The sequence below is a fragment of the Cebus imitator genome, unplaced genomic scaffold, assembly GCF_001604975.1.
Source record: "Cebus imitator isolate Cc_AM_T3 unplaced genomic scaffold, Cebus_imitator-1.0 Scaffold99, whole genome shotgun sequence".
Classification (NCBI taxonomy): domain Eukaryota; kingdom Metazoa; phylum Chordata; class Mammalia; order Primates; family Cebidae; genus Cebus; species Cebus imitator.
Genome location: NW_016107414.1, coordinates 785,218 through 800,815, shown reverse-complemented (window position 1 = coordinate 800,815; position 15,598 = coordinate 785,218). Strand labels below are relative to the sequence as shown.

Below are 15,598 nucleotides of genomic sequence, written 5' to 3'. Positions count from 1 at the left end.
GTGACTTAGATGAATCCTTTACACAGGGTCTCACAGGCTGCAATCAAGGTGTTGACTGGGCTGCATTCTCATCCAGAGGCTTGACTATGGAAGAATCTGCTTCCAAGGTCCTTCCTGCTCTGGGTGGCATTTATTTCTTTTCCCAGCTCCTTGCTGTCAGTCAGAGGCATCTCTCAGGTCCTAGAGGCATCCGAAGTTCCTTTCCACATAATTGGCTTTATAAGCAGTTCACACATAGCAACTTGCATCTTTAAGACCAGCAGAAGGTTCTCTCTGAGATGGAGGCTGATGCTGGTCACCCAAGGAGAAACATGGTCTAAGACAAGGCATTCCCCGCCACTGAGTCAGTGTCCACAGGTTCTGACTGCTGCAGCTGGCGGCTGACAGACATCTGAGCAGCTGCCGCGGTCAGTTCTTCATGGAGGTGGGACCTGGGGGTGTACTTCCATACCTACCACGAGTAACACAGCTGCCCCCCAAAAAAAACAAAGCCAGGAGCTGTCCTGCCAGGACAGCTGAAGAAGCATCTGCTGGACCTGGCTGTGTCCGGGTGGCAGCTGCCCAGACTTGTGCTGGGCAGGATGTGTTCTTTTTCAATGTCAGCTGCAACCATACCTCATCCACGAGAAATTTCCACCTCCCTCTGTCTCTCTTCTCTAGACGATTGCACCCCACAAGGCTGCAGACCTGTTTCATTGAGCATCTATTATATGCCAAGTACTGGAGAGTGCCATTCCCTCACCCATCGAATGATGCTGTCTACAGGGCCTTCTTGCAGGGGACTGTGAGAGTTAGAGGGCACAGTGCATGTGAGCAGTTCAGAACAGCATTTGACTTAAAATAAGCACCCAACATATAGCAGACAGTGATGTGAATACGGTCCCACCAAGATGCCCCCGACGGGCTCCGGAGGCCACGCTGCAGGGCTTTTCTCTCCGCCGCACTTCCGACATCTGGGGCCGGCGACTCTGCAACGGCTGCGCTGTGCATGCTAGATGTCAAGCATCCTCTGCAGCCTCCGCCCAAGAGATGCCCGGAACACCCCCTGCCTCACCCATCTGACACCAAAAATGTCTCCAGGCATTGTCAAATGCCCCCTGTGGGAGTGGCAGAACAATCCCTGATGAAGAAACAACTGCTATGGCAGAGACAGACCAAGACGCAGGCCAGGCCCTGGAGAGACGTGGGGCCGTCGTAGACAGGCAGTCCTTGGCCTGGCCTCGGGTCTGGGCTTCTGAGGTGAGAAGGAGGAGAGAGAGAAGTTTCAGGCTATGGGAAGAGAGCACAGGGGCCGGGGTTACGTGAGGACCGAGGCCGCTGGCAGTGTCTGCCCCAAGTCAGGGCACAGGGGCTCTGTGGGCTGAGCCGTTATGGAGAGTGTTCATGATCAAACGCTTAGCTCTGCCTCAGCCCGACCCCTTCCCTTTCTGTTGTTTTATGTCCCCCTCTATTTTTCCACCATTCCAGTTTAGGAATAGTCACCTACGAGGGCTTCCCAGGACCCTGGAGCTTGGAGACACCCCCTTACTTCAAGGGTCTCTTGCTGTACAAAGCTTCTGGTGGCCCCTTGGGCAGCCAGACACTGCCCCCAGCTCCCCCTCCCAGCAGCAACATCCAGTCCCTACAGGTTATGGGCATCCATCCTGCCAGGTCACTCACCATGGAGGCACCCAGCTCTGGGAACGCTGTCCCCACAGTCCTTTCGGGGTTTTCCGCTGCGATATTCCTCGCGCCTTCAGCTGAAATAACACAGATGCCTGCCTCTCCTTTCCTGCCCTCCCAGAGAAGCCAAACATCCACAGGAGAGGGGACATGGAGACAGCAGGGCCCTCGTGTGCATCCTGCCCTGTCTCCTCTGCTCCGGAAGGCTTTGAATCTGTTTACACCCCTTGGCCGGCCAGGGTCAGGCTACCAGGTGCTGGCTCCTGCCAGGCCCATCAGCCTCGCCAAAGCCACAGCTTGTCCTGCCCAAGGTCGGGGCCTGTCCTCTGCCAGTTTAAGCCCTTCAAGGAGGCCATTCTCTGGCGCATCCAACCAGCTCCTGCCCTCCCCTCCACTCTCTCAGCCTCCCACTCACGATGGCAGAGGGAACACGGTGGCCAGGGCAGAAAACACAAACCCTGACTCACAAACCCTCCCTCCACACGTGTATTTGGCTGTAAATCTGTCAATTTGTCCTCCAGCATAGATTCTGGATATGATCCTTCCTGTAGGAGATCCCACCCTGATTCTTGCAGATGCCTCTTCCCAGGTGTCCATGTGAGTCCCTCACTCCCAAGTCTGCAATCTCAGCAGCCAGAGGGGCCCCACGCAGATGGAAATTCGGTCTCAGCTGTCACCTCTCAGCTCATGAGGCTCCCGTGCATCTGCATCTCTTGCAGTATAAAAGCTGAAGTCTTGGCTATGGCCTCAGTCCCATGACACCCACCCTCTGCCTCTTCCCACGCTCTGCCTGCACTCTCCCAAAGTGCTCTGTCCCAGCCCACTAGCTTCCTCACCAGTCCTCAGATGCTGGCTCCACTCTCCCCTCCTGATCTGTCCACTGCTTGTTCATGTTCACATGAAAGATGCTCCTTGCTAGTCCAGTCGGTGACTCCCTTGTTTTCTTTAGATCTGCACAAGCATTTTGCCTTCTCTTTGAGACTTTTTCTAACCACCCTACATTTAAATTACACACACACTATTATCACCATCACCAAGACCATTACCACCAACTGTCACCACCACAACCATGACAACTACCATCATCATCATCACCATCATTACTATCATCACCACCACCACCTTCACCACTAGAACCACCACCATCACCACCATCATCATCATCACCACCTTCACTACTACCACTACCACCATCACCACTGTCATTACTATGAGGACCACCTTCCCAACACCACCATCACCACCATCACCACCACCACCACCGCCATCACCACCATCACCACCGCCATCACCACCACCACCACCACTGTCATTACTATGAGCACCACCTTCCCAACAACACCATCATCATCATTACCACCACCACCACCATCATCACCACCACCACCACCACCACCACCACCACCACCACCACCACCACCACCACCACCACCACCACCACCCCCACCACCACCACCACCACCACCATCACCACCACCACCATCACCACCACCACCACCGCCATCACCACCATCACCACCGCCATCACCACCACCACCACCACCACCACCATCATCATCACCACCACCACCATCACCACCACCATCACCACCGCCACTACCACCACCACCACCTTCGCCATCGCCACATCATCATCATTACCACCACCACCACCACCATCACCACCACCACCATCATCACCACCACCACCACCACCACCACCATCACCACCACCACCACCATCACCACCATAATCACTATCATCACATCATCATCATCACCATGACATCACCACTACCACCATTTCCATAACCTTTACCACCACTATCACCACCATTGCCATTATCACCACTCTCATTGCCATCATCATCATCATCTTCATTCACTGCCATAACCACCATCATCACCGCCATGCTGTCTCCCTACCTTCATTTTTCTCCATAACACTTACGACCACTTGACAGCAGAAAAAGTTCAGATGCTCCATGAATACTCACTTCTTGGAAAAAATTCCCACTCACAGTTCCCCTTACCTTCCTGTTTATTAACTTCTCCAGGCAGGGAGGGTCTGTTTACAAAGGGTAAATGTCCATGTGATCTGATAGTCTTCACAGCAGCTGCTGCTGATGGCATGTTCCCTGAGTGCCAGTCCCTACACAAAGGGCCTACCCCCACTGTCCCACTAAGTCCTCGCTACAATCCTGAGCTGTCACGAGGAGTGTCATCCTCAGTTTGTGAGTAAGGACACTGTCTCTGAAATACGCAGAACCCTCAGGCACTCAAACCCACAGCAGCCGAATGGCTTTCCTGCCCCTTAAGTCCAACATGTCATCTACCAGCCCCAGAGCCAGGGAGGGTGGGCTATGACCACAGGAAAGAGTTCTACCTCCATCAGGCTAAGTCCAGGCCCCTTGGCTGGTACAGGCTGGGGTCTGAGCTTCCTGGGGCAGTGAGGCTCAGCTGGGGTGTTGGGGGCCAGGCACAGATGGGGGCCTCCCCTTCAACACAATTGAGGGAGCTCAGGTGCGATGTTCCAGCCCCCGGGCCTTGATTCCCAACAGCTTTGGCCAGCACCTCTCCAAGCTCACAGACTCCAAACCTGTTCAGGCCTCCTGGGAATTTCTTTAAAGCTGAGAGGAAAGCTCCAGGCCACCCAGAGCAGCAAGGGAGCCACGCTCCAGGGTCATCTGAGGCCACGAAGGAAAGGAAGCCAGCTGGGAAGCCCAAGCTTTACCTACCATCCTGAGGCGTCTGAAAACCAGGCACGGTGATCTGAGTTTTGCAACATCAATGGCCTGAGTGCGTGTCTGTGTGCATGTGTATGTGTGTATGTCAGTGTGACATGCAAACCTCATTGAAGATATGCAGCCATTAATTATTTAACATTGTAGTGGAACATGTCTCCATGTTTTCTCCATGCATTACAGGAAGACTTGGGATCACTAAGCAGGAGGCAGGTGCAGCAGGGTGCCAAGTGTAGAGTGTGTGTCCATTCTCTCCTGGTATCCTCACCTCCACGCTAGGAATGGACACAACACTACCTCACTTTACAGACAAAGAAAGAAACTGAGGCCGGAAAAGTTTAAATGACACTTGAGATTACAGAGTTGGTGATGGGCAGCACAGAGCCTGGAACTCAAGCTGCTCCCCGCTAGCATCCACAATACCAGGGCCACCCCAGGCCGCCCCTGGGTGGGGGAGCCCAGCTCCCAGGTTGGCCTAGGAAAGACAGGCCCCAGTGACCCCCAGTTTGAAGAACGTACCTCAGAGAAGCCTTAGGTGGAAATTCATTCCCTCGGGTCCCTCCACAACTGCAAGGAGAAAGTCTCCACGGAGTGGAGCATATTTTTAATCCTTTCTGACACTGAATGGCAAGAAACCAAAAAAGAGAACCTCGTGTTCAGTACCTTCGCAGGCAACCATCTCCAGCCAGCCACACGAATAACCCACCTTGTCTTCACTTCACTTATTTTTAGGAGTGCTGTTTATTTGTGGCATGAGATACTGGTTTCCCAAATACTGTGGTCATATAAAATTTCCATGTTAAATACACTCACTGGACTTAAGAAAGTAAAGTGACTTAAAGAAATTTGTGAAACAAGTGACAGCAGTACAAAAGTGATCGGGGTTGACGCAGCTCTACTCCAGCCTAAATTCAGCAATGATAAACTATCCGCTGCCAAGAAAGGAGAAACCTTGCCAGCCTTCAAGAACTTTATGTCCTGGTTCAAGGGTTCTCACCTGGGCACTACTGACATTGGGGCCAGCTCATTCTCTTTAAAGGGTGGGAAGGGGGCCTGTCCTGGGCATCATGGGATGTTGAACAGCATCCCTGGCCTCTACCCACTAGATGCCAGGAGCACCCTGCACTATCCTGACAGCCAGACGTATCTCCAGTCATTGCCTAATGGCCTGGTTGAGAACTGCTGACCTAGTTGCGGGGCACCCTGAGGAGGCCTCAGACACCCTTGCTGTCTGTTGACCTGCAGAGGAATGCAGCAGAAAAGATGCTAAGGAAGGAGGGCGAGCAGCAATCCCATCCACCCACTTCCCCAGCCTCAGAGCTGGCCCGGGTTCCTCCAGGACCTGCAAAGTCCTTGCAGTAAGCAGCAGAAATTCAGGTGCTGTTATCTCTTTCAGATCCTGCTATCTTCATGGGATTTCTGTAGCTGAGCTCCCAGAGAGACTGCAGCTGCACAGTCAAAAATATCCATATTGCTGCGGGTCCCAGAGCTGTTTGCATGAGCTGAGCTGCGCCACAGAAGTGGGGTGGGGGGTGGGGGGGATTTGAGGTTGGGGAGAAATTAGAAAAGAAAAACAGTGAAACAAAAACCTTCACAAAGCAGATCCAAATGGGAAGAGAAATAGAAATATAATATGAAATACGGGAAGGACGAAGACGACGGGGTAGCTGTTTCATCGCTGGGGAATCTTTTAAAAAGATGCCAAAAAAATTCAGGAAAACAAAGGAGTTGGGAAAGGATAAGAGAGTGTTGACTTAGGACACTTTTCTTCTCCAACATGAGCCAGAGAACCAGGGCTTCTCAGCTTTGGCTGCATGCCAGAGTCACCTATTTTGTGGGATAGAGTTGCTTTCAAATGGTACTCACACCCAGGCCTTCCCTAGTCCCACTGAGGGTACCATCAGCCCACCTTGTTAAAGAGCCCTCATGTAATTCTGACATGCAGCCAGAAATGAGCATTTTCTTCTTTTAAAATTTTATTTACTTTAAGTTCTGGGCTACACGTGCAGGACGTGCAGGTTTGTTACACAGGTAAACATGTGCCATGATGGTTTGCTGCACCTATCGACCCGTCATCTAGGTTTTAAACCCCACATGCTTTAGGTATTTGTCCTAATGCTCTCCCTCCCCTTGCCCCCCACCCCCTGACAGGCCCCGGTGTGTGATGTTCCCTCCCTGTGTTCTCATTGTTCATCTCCTACTTACGAGTGAGAACATGTGATATTTGGCTTTCTGTTCCTGTGTTTGTTGAGAATGATGGCTTCCAGCTTCAACCATGACCCTGCAAAGAAACAAGCATTTTCTTTTCTTTTTTCTTTGTTTTTTTAGATGGAATTTTGCTTTTGCTGCACCAGGAGTACAGTGGTGCGATCTCAGCTCACTGCAACCTCTGCTTCCTGGGTTCAACGGACTCTCCTGCCTCGGCCTCCCAAGTAGCCAGGACTACAGGCACGTGCCACTGTGCCTAGCTAATTTTTGTATTGTTAGTATAGATGAGGTTTCACCATGTTGGGCAGGCTGGTCTCAAACTCCTGACCTCTGATCCCCTCATCTCAGCCTCCCAAAGTGCTGGAATTGTAGGCATGAGGCACGGCACCCAGTCCCAGAAATGAGCATTTTCTAAAGCTTCAAAGTCTACCAGGTGAGTGTCTCGTGCTGTTTCTGGTTTATTTCTAAAATCTTGATTGGTGACATGGCATTTTTTTTTCTTTCCTATGATTTTCCTTCTTCTGCTTTTTTTCCTTTTTTTGATTTTTAATGTTTCTGACTGATTATTGCCATTTCAGGGGCTATGCCAAAGCTCTCTGAAGTAGCAAAATCCTCCCTATCTCTAAATCATCCCAAAGCTCCCAGCAATGGCAGGCAGCCCTGGCAGTCCCTGCACCCAGCAACCTCTGCCCTCAAGCACACATCCCCCCAAACATGGTTAAACCATGTCCACGTGACCTCACAGGTTTTCTAAAGGAGAAGAGAGGTAAGCCCTCCACCCTTCAAATATAGACAGTGATGAAGATGCAGAGCCCAACAAACTATAGACAAAGTCTGAGATCAGCATTCTGGAAAGTGAGGTTGGCAGACCCTGTTTGGCCAGATGTTCACAGATGTTGCAGGGAAAGGGCCAGATGCGGAAAGGCCGGACAGGGTTGACCCGCAGGACCCACCTGAGTCTAAGCTTCAAATGTGCATCCCGAGCCTGCTCCAGGGCCCCAAATCTTGTGCTTCCCTAGTCTGTTTGACTCCTGGAGCAAGCACCCCTCGAGGACCAGTTAGCTTTGCAAATGCAGAAATGGAATGCCTGAGCATAACCCAGGAACACGCACCCCTTCAGTGAGACACGGACTCTTTTTTTCCGGGCTGGTTGTGCTCATGCAAACACAGCAAAGCCACTGCAATGCAGGGCCCTGGCCAGAGCCCTGGTCTGTCTGCCCCCACTGTGGTCTTACTGTCCAGCATTAACATCCAGCATGCAGGTGTTGGGGATGGGCTACATTTCGGTAATGACTTCTTAAAAATAAATAAATGAGTGAATGGGGCCGGGCATGGTGACTCATGTCCGCAATCCCAGCACTTTGCGAGGCTGAGGCAGGTGGATCACCTGAGGTCAGGAGTTCTAGACTAGCCTGGAAAACATGGCGAAGCCCTGTATTTACTAAAAATACAAAAAATAGCCAGGTGCAGTGGCACATGCCTATAATCTCAGCTACTCGGGAGGCTGAAGCAGGAGAATCGCTAGAATTAGGTAGGCAGAGGGTGCAGTGAGCCCAGATGGCACCACTTCACTCCAGCCTGGGCGACAGAGCAAGATTCTGTCTCCATAAATAAATAAATAAGTGATGGATGATAACACTGCAAATGACCTCATTGTCTACACAACAGTCCCATGTAAGATCTTCAAGGAGGTGTTTTGTCAGAATCTCCTCAGTTTTGATGCATGTGAAATTGACATCTAGGGCAGCCAGCGGGGCAGTCAGGGAGACAGAACTCTCTGTCACCACCTTTGAGCTTGAGGGTCTGCTCCTATCTCTGACAATGGGATTCACAGCAGGATGCGGGCAGGGCTGGGAACAGGATGTGGCAAGCAAGGCACAGGGATGCAAAATGCTCAGCAATGTCACCTCCAGACTCAGGCATGCGTGGGTCGGTCTCTAAGAGCAAGGACCCTTGCACTGTGAGCCCTGAGCATGGCACTTGTCTCACCCTCAGCCTGGCCCTGGGGGTGTCAAGCAACAGGCAAAACATGAGGAAAACAGGGTTTATCTTCCTGGAGTGTAAATTTTGCCCAAAGACTTGGAAGAGGAACTAATTTTTCTGTTAAAAAGATACAAAAAAGATCAGAGAAGAATGCAAAACTGAAGAGTTTTTAAGATAAAACACACCCGGGTCCTGGGGATACAAGCCCTTGTTTTCACCTTTAGTGGGATCTGGGTAGACATCTTGAAGAAGTTCCAATTAAGCTGTTGATGAAAAGATTCAAAGACAGAATATGTGCTTATTGAATCTGCAGGAGACATGCGCTCTTGTCATCTTAAGATTCCTAAACATCAGAGCCGAAAAGAACAATGCACTGAGGTGGCCTTTGTCCTGGTTAAAATTCCATGCTGCAGTTAAAAGCAAAGCTAGCTGCACAGGCCTTGATCTAAGGAATATGACTGAGCAGCCGCCGAGTGCTGGGCTCTGTGCTGGGGTAGACGTGCAGCTGGGGGATCAAGTGGCAAATCACAGGCGAGTGCCTGGAGGAAGAGAGCTGTGGCAGTCCTGTTTGGATAGTTTCCATTTCATTCCTCCTTCAAGACCCAGTGGTGAGTCAAAGTCTGTAAGAAGGTTTTTGAATTGCAGATGAACCACGATAAGCTCCATGCATTAGACCAGGCAAGATATCCCTCCGGGACAACTCAACAGTGCTTAGATTCTCAAATTCTAAATGACACTGAGTTTAATTATCTGAACATGGCAACACCATGAGGGTTCATTGATAAAATCTTGAGTTCTAGCAATGCTGCCTCATTCATTCATTCATTCATGCTTCCATGTGTCTGGCACTGAGATTCTCCAGTTCCCAATACCTGCTCGATGCAGCCCAGTGGTGGAGACAGACGCGAACCAGTGAGCCTCACAAGGAGCAGTGGTACTGAAGGACAAGAGCTGGGTTGAAGGGTCAGGATGACAGTGAGATCCGTACCATGAGTGGATGGCAGCCTGCTGAGGCAGGTCTCTGAATACATGCTCAGCGGTAGAACAAGAGGCTGTGAGAGAGAGAATCTGGGAGAAGCTCGGAAAGCAAAGTCACTGGTCCAGGACGAGAGTGGAGAGAGGCATTCACCTTGCACCCTAAATTTAAGGACACACAAAAAAACTCAGTGATCAAGATAAATAACATTTCAATGACTTTAATGCAACACTGAGAAAACAATCACAATTGATGTGAAATATTCATGATTAATAACATATTAAAATGTTAAAATCAGGACAGGGTCCCACAAGGCCAAGGTCAGGGTAAGGTGAGTGAGGCGGGTCGCGCAGGTACAGGTGGAAGCCTGTCTTGATCTAAAACTTTAATACTGCATATATTTTGCATTAATTTTTATGTTTTAAATATTGCATTATTGATCTTGACTCTGAGTAATTTGCCACCCCTTTCCATTTTTGCATTGTGGCCTCTCCCTGCCCTGGTCCTACCCTCCAAGGACAAGGACGAGGGGTTGGGAAAGGAGGCAGGGGCTGGACCACAGCAGAGGCTCAAGGGTCATGCTCCAGACCCTGGGCTTTATCCAGCAGCATTGAGGAGCCAAGAATGATATATCCAATGTGTGTGTGTGTGTGTGACAAGATTGCATGGGAGAATTTGTAGTGAGGGGAGGGAGGACCAGAAAGAAGAGGGTGAAACCAGTTAGGAGGGAGACATGAGTATCCAAGCAAGAAGTGCAAGCCATTTGGAGAAGACGGGTAGGAGAACAGTGAATGAATTAGAGACCTTTAGGCAGTGAAATCAATAAGGCCAGGACACGTGGATTCAAGAGGATCACTTCTAATTTTCTGATGGTGCAATTCACTGTGGCCATGACTAGTTTGGAGTAGAGGTAGAAAATGGGTCTGGTTTTTGGCCTGTTGAGCCCGGTTCATTTGCAGCATTCTAGTAAGATATGATAAATGTCAATATATACATATAGCGTATGCACATATACAAAATATACCTATTTTGATACACATTATACAACTTTACAAACAAGGTTGGTTGTACCAAAACCAAAGGAAGGAAGGTTGACCAGGCAAGGTGGCTCATGCCTATAATCCCAGCATTTTGGGAGGCCAAGGTGGGTGGATCATTTAGGGCCAGGAGTTCGAGACCAGCCTGGGCAACATGGCAAAACCCCGTCTCTACTAAAAATGCAAAAATTTGCCAGGTGTGGTGGCAGGTGCCTTTAATCCCAGCTACTCAGAGGGCTGAGGCAGGAGACTCCCTTGAACCCAGGAGGCGGAGGTTGTGCAGTAAGCCGAGATCGTGCCACTGCACCCTAGCCTGGGTGACAGAATGAGACTCTATCTCAATTGACAACAAAAAGGAAGGAAGGTGGACCACGGTACCCTCACTGTCAGCACGTTTATCACCATGGTGATGGTTCTGGGATTCCTCATGTCTGGATGCTGCTTTGCTGAGCACAGGAGGCTTTTACCACATTGCTGCATTTTAATCATCACCCCCTGGTGAGGACCCTGAAGGTCAGGTTTCTTGTGACTTACTTGAAGTTACTTCGCTGGGCTTGAACCAGGGTCTCCTCACTCCAAATGCCACAGTCCTTTCATCAGCTCTGTTGCCTTACACACTTACCATTTCACAAACCCCACCGTTGTCCCCAAGAGGCAACTGTTTTCATTGTTTGATATCTTGTATCCCCCTTGCATGGAATCTAACACCGTTTTAAAAGGGAATACCTCCAACTTGCAGCATTAAAGAGATGTCATCCGGGTGCTGGCTCGACTGTTTACTGATTGATAAATACCAAGACTGCTCCTGAGGTTGGGCAAGAGATGGGTGCAGTCCTGGGAAGAAAAAGCATGCCTGGTGAGTCTGCTGACTGGCGAGTGAAAGCCACACTAGTGTCAAATGGGGTCATAAAAGCTACCTGGGCACGGCGCATGTGCCTGTGTTCCCAGCTACTCAAGAGGCCATGGCAGGTGGATCACTTGGGCCCAGGAGTTTGGAACTTTAGGATGCTATGACAGCACCTGTGAATGGCCACTGTACTCCAGTCTAGGCTACAAAGTGAGGCCCCATCGCTAAAAAAGAAAAAAAGATATCCAGAGCCAGAGACTCAGCCACTCACCCACAGTTTTCAGCCCTGATTTTGCCATTTAGTGTAACCCTTGAAAAGACATGCTGGGACTATGACCATATAAAATATTATAATATTCCTATAATATTTTCATTCCTCTGTGTGGCCTCAGAGGTTTGTTGACCCATACAATGGACCCATCGCACCCTGTGGAACGCAAACTACTCCTCTGGGCAAAACACACTCCAGAATCCAGATCACAGCAGCCTCAAATCATGTGGCCTAAAAACCCGGACCAGAGCTGCTTGAACAGCTTCTCCAATGCTAGTGCAGTCTTAGAGCTCAGACTGCTGCAGAATGGAAAAGCAACCTCCCTTCCCCCGGGGCCAGAGCCCAGCTGACATAACTGCGATGACTGCTGGACAGCGCCGTGGCTCAGCCGAGCTCATATCCCCCTTCACGAGAAACAAGCCTTAAAATCCAGCTGTGATAGTCGCGTAGAGGCTTTAACATGCTGTTAGTGAAAAATCTGTTTAGAAATACATTTTGAGTTAATCAAATGCAATCAACAAAACGAGATGTCATCCAAAAAATTAATGTAACAAAGATTAGAAATTCTCATTGCTGAGGATGGGGTGGTGCAACAGGCTCTCTAATACGCTACTGGAAGCTTCTTCAGGAAAAGCAATTTGTTGATGGGTGTGTGTGTGTGTGTGTGTGTGTGTGTGAAGAAATGCGTTACAAACACTTATCTACTTTATTCAGTAATTCCACTTTTGGGAATCTGGCCCAAGAAAATAATCAGGAAATGAAAACAGGTTCATATAAGCAGGCATTAATCATGGCATTACTTGACTTTTTAAAAAATTAAATGTCCAGCACTACCAAAGTGATTAAATAAATTATGGAATGTCCTTACGATGGAATATTTATACAATTATTAAAACTGATGTTTGCATAGTTTTAATGCAAACATACTTTGATGTATGCCAAGTATTTTTTTAATAAAAAGGAAATGGTATGCTTATGACCTGGCATTGAGTACAAACCGCATATACACAGCACAGTATCACTCAGCATAAGCTTGTCACAGGCAAGAGCCTGGAGGAAAATATTTTGAGATTAATAATGGTTACAATATGTGAATCTTCTGTTTTCTCCTTTATAGTTTTTTTGTTTGTTTGTTTTCTTCCACAGTTTTAGAATTATCTTGATTTCCTTTCACTACAAGAAAATAAATACTTAAATGCATTAGTAAATAGTTTGGAGTAGAGATTTTTAAGATGGTGGTTATGAGTAGCTGTGTATTCACAATAGCAATATTCCTCTCTGAGGAGTGAACTAAGAAACACATACTCTGTTATAAATAGCTGTAGGGCTTTGACATTGCCTTTACATTCAAAATGAGTTCATGTCATGAGGGAAGCAGGACCTTGCTGCGAAGCTTGGCTTAGGAGGAGCAGAGAGCTGGATGCCGCCCTGCCTGATTTCCAGCTTCTCCTCTGTGAGTCCCAAGCTGCAGAACTCTGGGCAAGTCACTTACCAGCTGTAATCCGTCTGTCCCTGTTGACAGAGCAGCATCAGTGACTCCTGCCTTCCTCACAGGACCACCAGGAGGGCCAGTGGACACCCTTGTTGGGAGATGGCAGGGACTGTTAAGATGAGGACACTCCAGCTGTTGCAGGGTCCACACAACAGTTTGGGAGACACCAGCCTCCAGGTCAAGTTCTGGTCTACGTGACCCTGGGCCCCTGAGATCCCTGTAGAAAGTCTGAACTGCTCACATAACGCTGACCACTGGAGTCTGCAAAACCTGTTGACATTTGAGAGCTCACCTCCAAGCCGTCAGCTGTTCTGTGAGGTGGACAAGGTGGGACAAGTGGTGATTTTGCAGCAGACAGTGAAGCCGATACTCAGAGATCTCAGGAACCCAAGTCCCCAGCGTGGCCCAGTGGGACTTGGAGCCTGACCTGTGGCCCAGGCCCTCAGGCTCCAAGACCAGGGCTCTTTTTATTATCCTCTGTGAGCTGGAGATGGGTTTCACTGTGTCCGTTTCACAAATAGGGAAACTGAGACTCCCAGAAAGCCAGGTGATGAGCCCAACTCATATATGATCCGATCTGTAAGGTGACATATGGTTCCTAGAAATCACCATACCACACGGGGCTTATGGTAAAAATGGGGTTAGGAGTACAACACTCAAAACATTACCAGTAACATTAAAAAAAAAAAAATAGAAGCCTAATAAAACAATAGCACTGTCTGACACACATTAAACTCGTAGGAAACGCATAAACCCTACAGTAATCATGGCACTTACCCTGGGAAAGATCTGAATTTACCTGTGCACTGGGGCACAAGGAGAGTTACAGTTTCTAAGTGATTCTGCAAAGGAGGAAGGAGGCTTACTAGAGATGGAGCAGAAGGTTGTAACACCTGGTGCGGACAGGTACAGCTCCTAACCCACAGCTGAGGTGACATTGAAGGGCCACGTGTATGTGCACATGCTTGTGTGTGTGTTTCCTGCAGGGCTTGACTGAGCAGGATGCAGTTTTCTGCATTTGCCTACCATTTCCTGAGGACAAAATCACATCATGCTCAAATTATCCGCTAACATGTCAATCACACTAGAACAAATTTGTGTTTTCAAAACAAGACTCAGAGCAGAACCGGCTGTACCTAGTGAAGGGTGAGGCTACAAGTGGAACATGCGATTTTTTTTTTCTGACCTCAAAGTGTTCTTTACATAGGATGGTTCTACAGGCATTTCCTTCTTTTTCTTCCTCTTAGCCTGGCTTCAGGCTGGCAGTAGATAGCACCTGCTACCTGCAAAGGTGGGGTTGATGCGGAGGCATGGGTGATGATGACACAGGAAGAATTCGGAGACTATGCCTGAACCCAGCGGAAAGAGGCCATGATGGGTCACGGTGTCCCTTGGAGACACAGATGAGAGAGTCTCGTACTCTACTCCAGATCTGCAACTTGCCAACTGCGTAGGCTTGGACAGGAGACTCAACTTCCTTGAGGCTTGGTTTCCTCATCTGTAAAATGGGAATAAATGTAGTACAACCCTCACCAGGTGGATCTGAGGGTTAAATGAGGTCAGGAATGTAGCAAGTGTTCAACAAACTCTGATGACCTCACTCCTTCTCCTTCTCTTCCTCTACTTCTCCCTCTTCCAAATCCCCTTCTACTTCATAGTCATCTTTGTCGTCATTACCATTAACATCATCATCAACATCATCATCATCCTACCACCAAAGAAAAGAAGTCACAACCCGCTGGTTCCTGAGATGCTGGCAATGGAGCCGACTCTCTGGGAGCATCAAACTCAGTGAATCCTCTGGGTCTGAGGTGCATTTCTTGGTCTCTTGCACCCCAGACTTCACTTACTGCAGGAAACAGGCTCCTCCTTGAGGAGAGCAGCAGGAGCAAAGCTCTCCTTGGCTTGGTGTCGCTGTGTGGCAGTTTTCCTATTGGGTCCTGTGATGCGTTTTTTCTTCCCTGGAGCACTGCATTTGTGCGCATTTCTTATGTGCACTGAATGATTTCAATGCCAATCACCCACATGTCTGAAACCAGAAGGCCAGTCCCAGGAAGGTGGGACATGTCTGGGAGGTAGTTTCAGGCATTCAAAGTACTGTCTGCAGACTACAAGCATGGGCATCGCCTCGGAGCTTGTAGGAATGCAAAATCTCAGGCCCAGCCAGGAACCCTAACCTGCATTTTAACAGGATCCTGGGGTGATTCGATGCACATTACAGTTCCAGAAGCACTGGTCTTAAGGGACACAAGAGCCACAGCCCACAAGTCTGGGCTCGGGGAGAAACGCCTATCCCTTGATATGTTGAATGTCTGTTTCTCTTGGTATGTGCTGGGGATTACGTGCACATGTCTGGACTCAGGTGGGATCGTGTTAGAATCCTGCCTCCAGCTGATATT

General features: G+C 49.1%; 1 long non-coding RNA gene across 1 annotated transcript; it reads right to left on the bottom strand.

The window, feature by feature from the left end:
* Positions 1 to 12,249: 12,249 nt before the first annotated feature.
* LOC108309949 lies at positions 12,250 to 14,691 on the bottom strand. Its single transcript, XR_005201561.1, has 3 exons — positions 14,386 to 14,691; positions 14,066 to 14,231; positions 12,250 to 13,510 (listed from the first exon to the last, which is right to left on the bottom strand). It is a non-coding gene; the product is annotated as an uncharacterized LOC108309949 (long non-coding RNA).
* Positions 14,692 to 15,598: the final 907 nt, after the last annotated feature.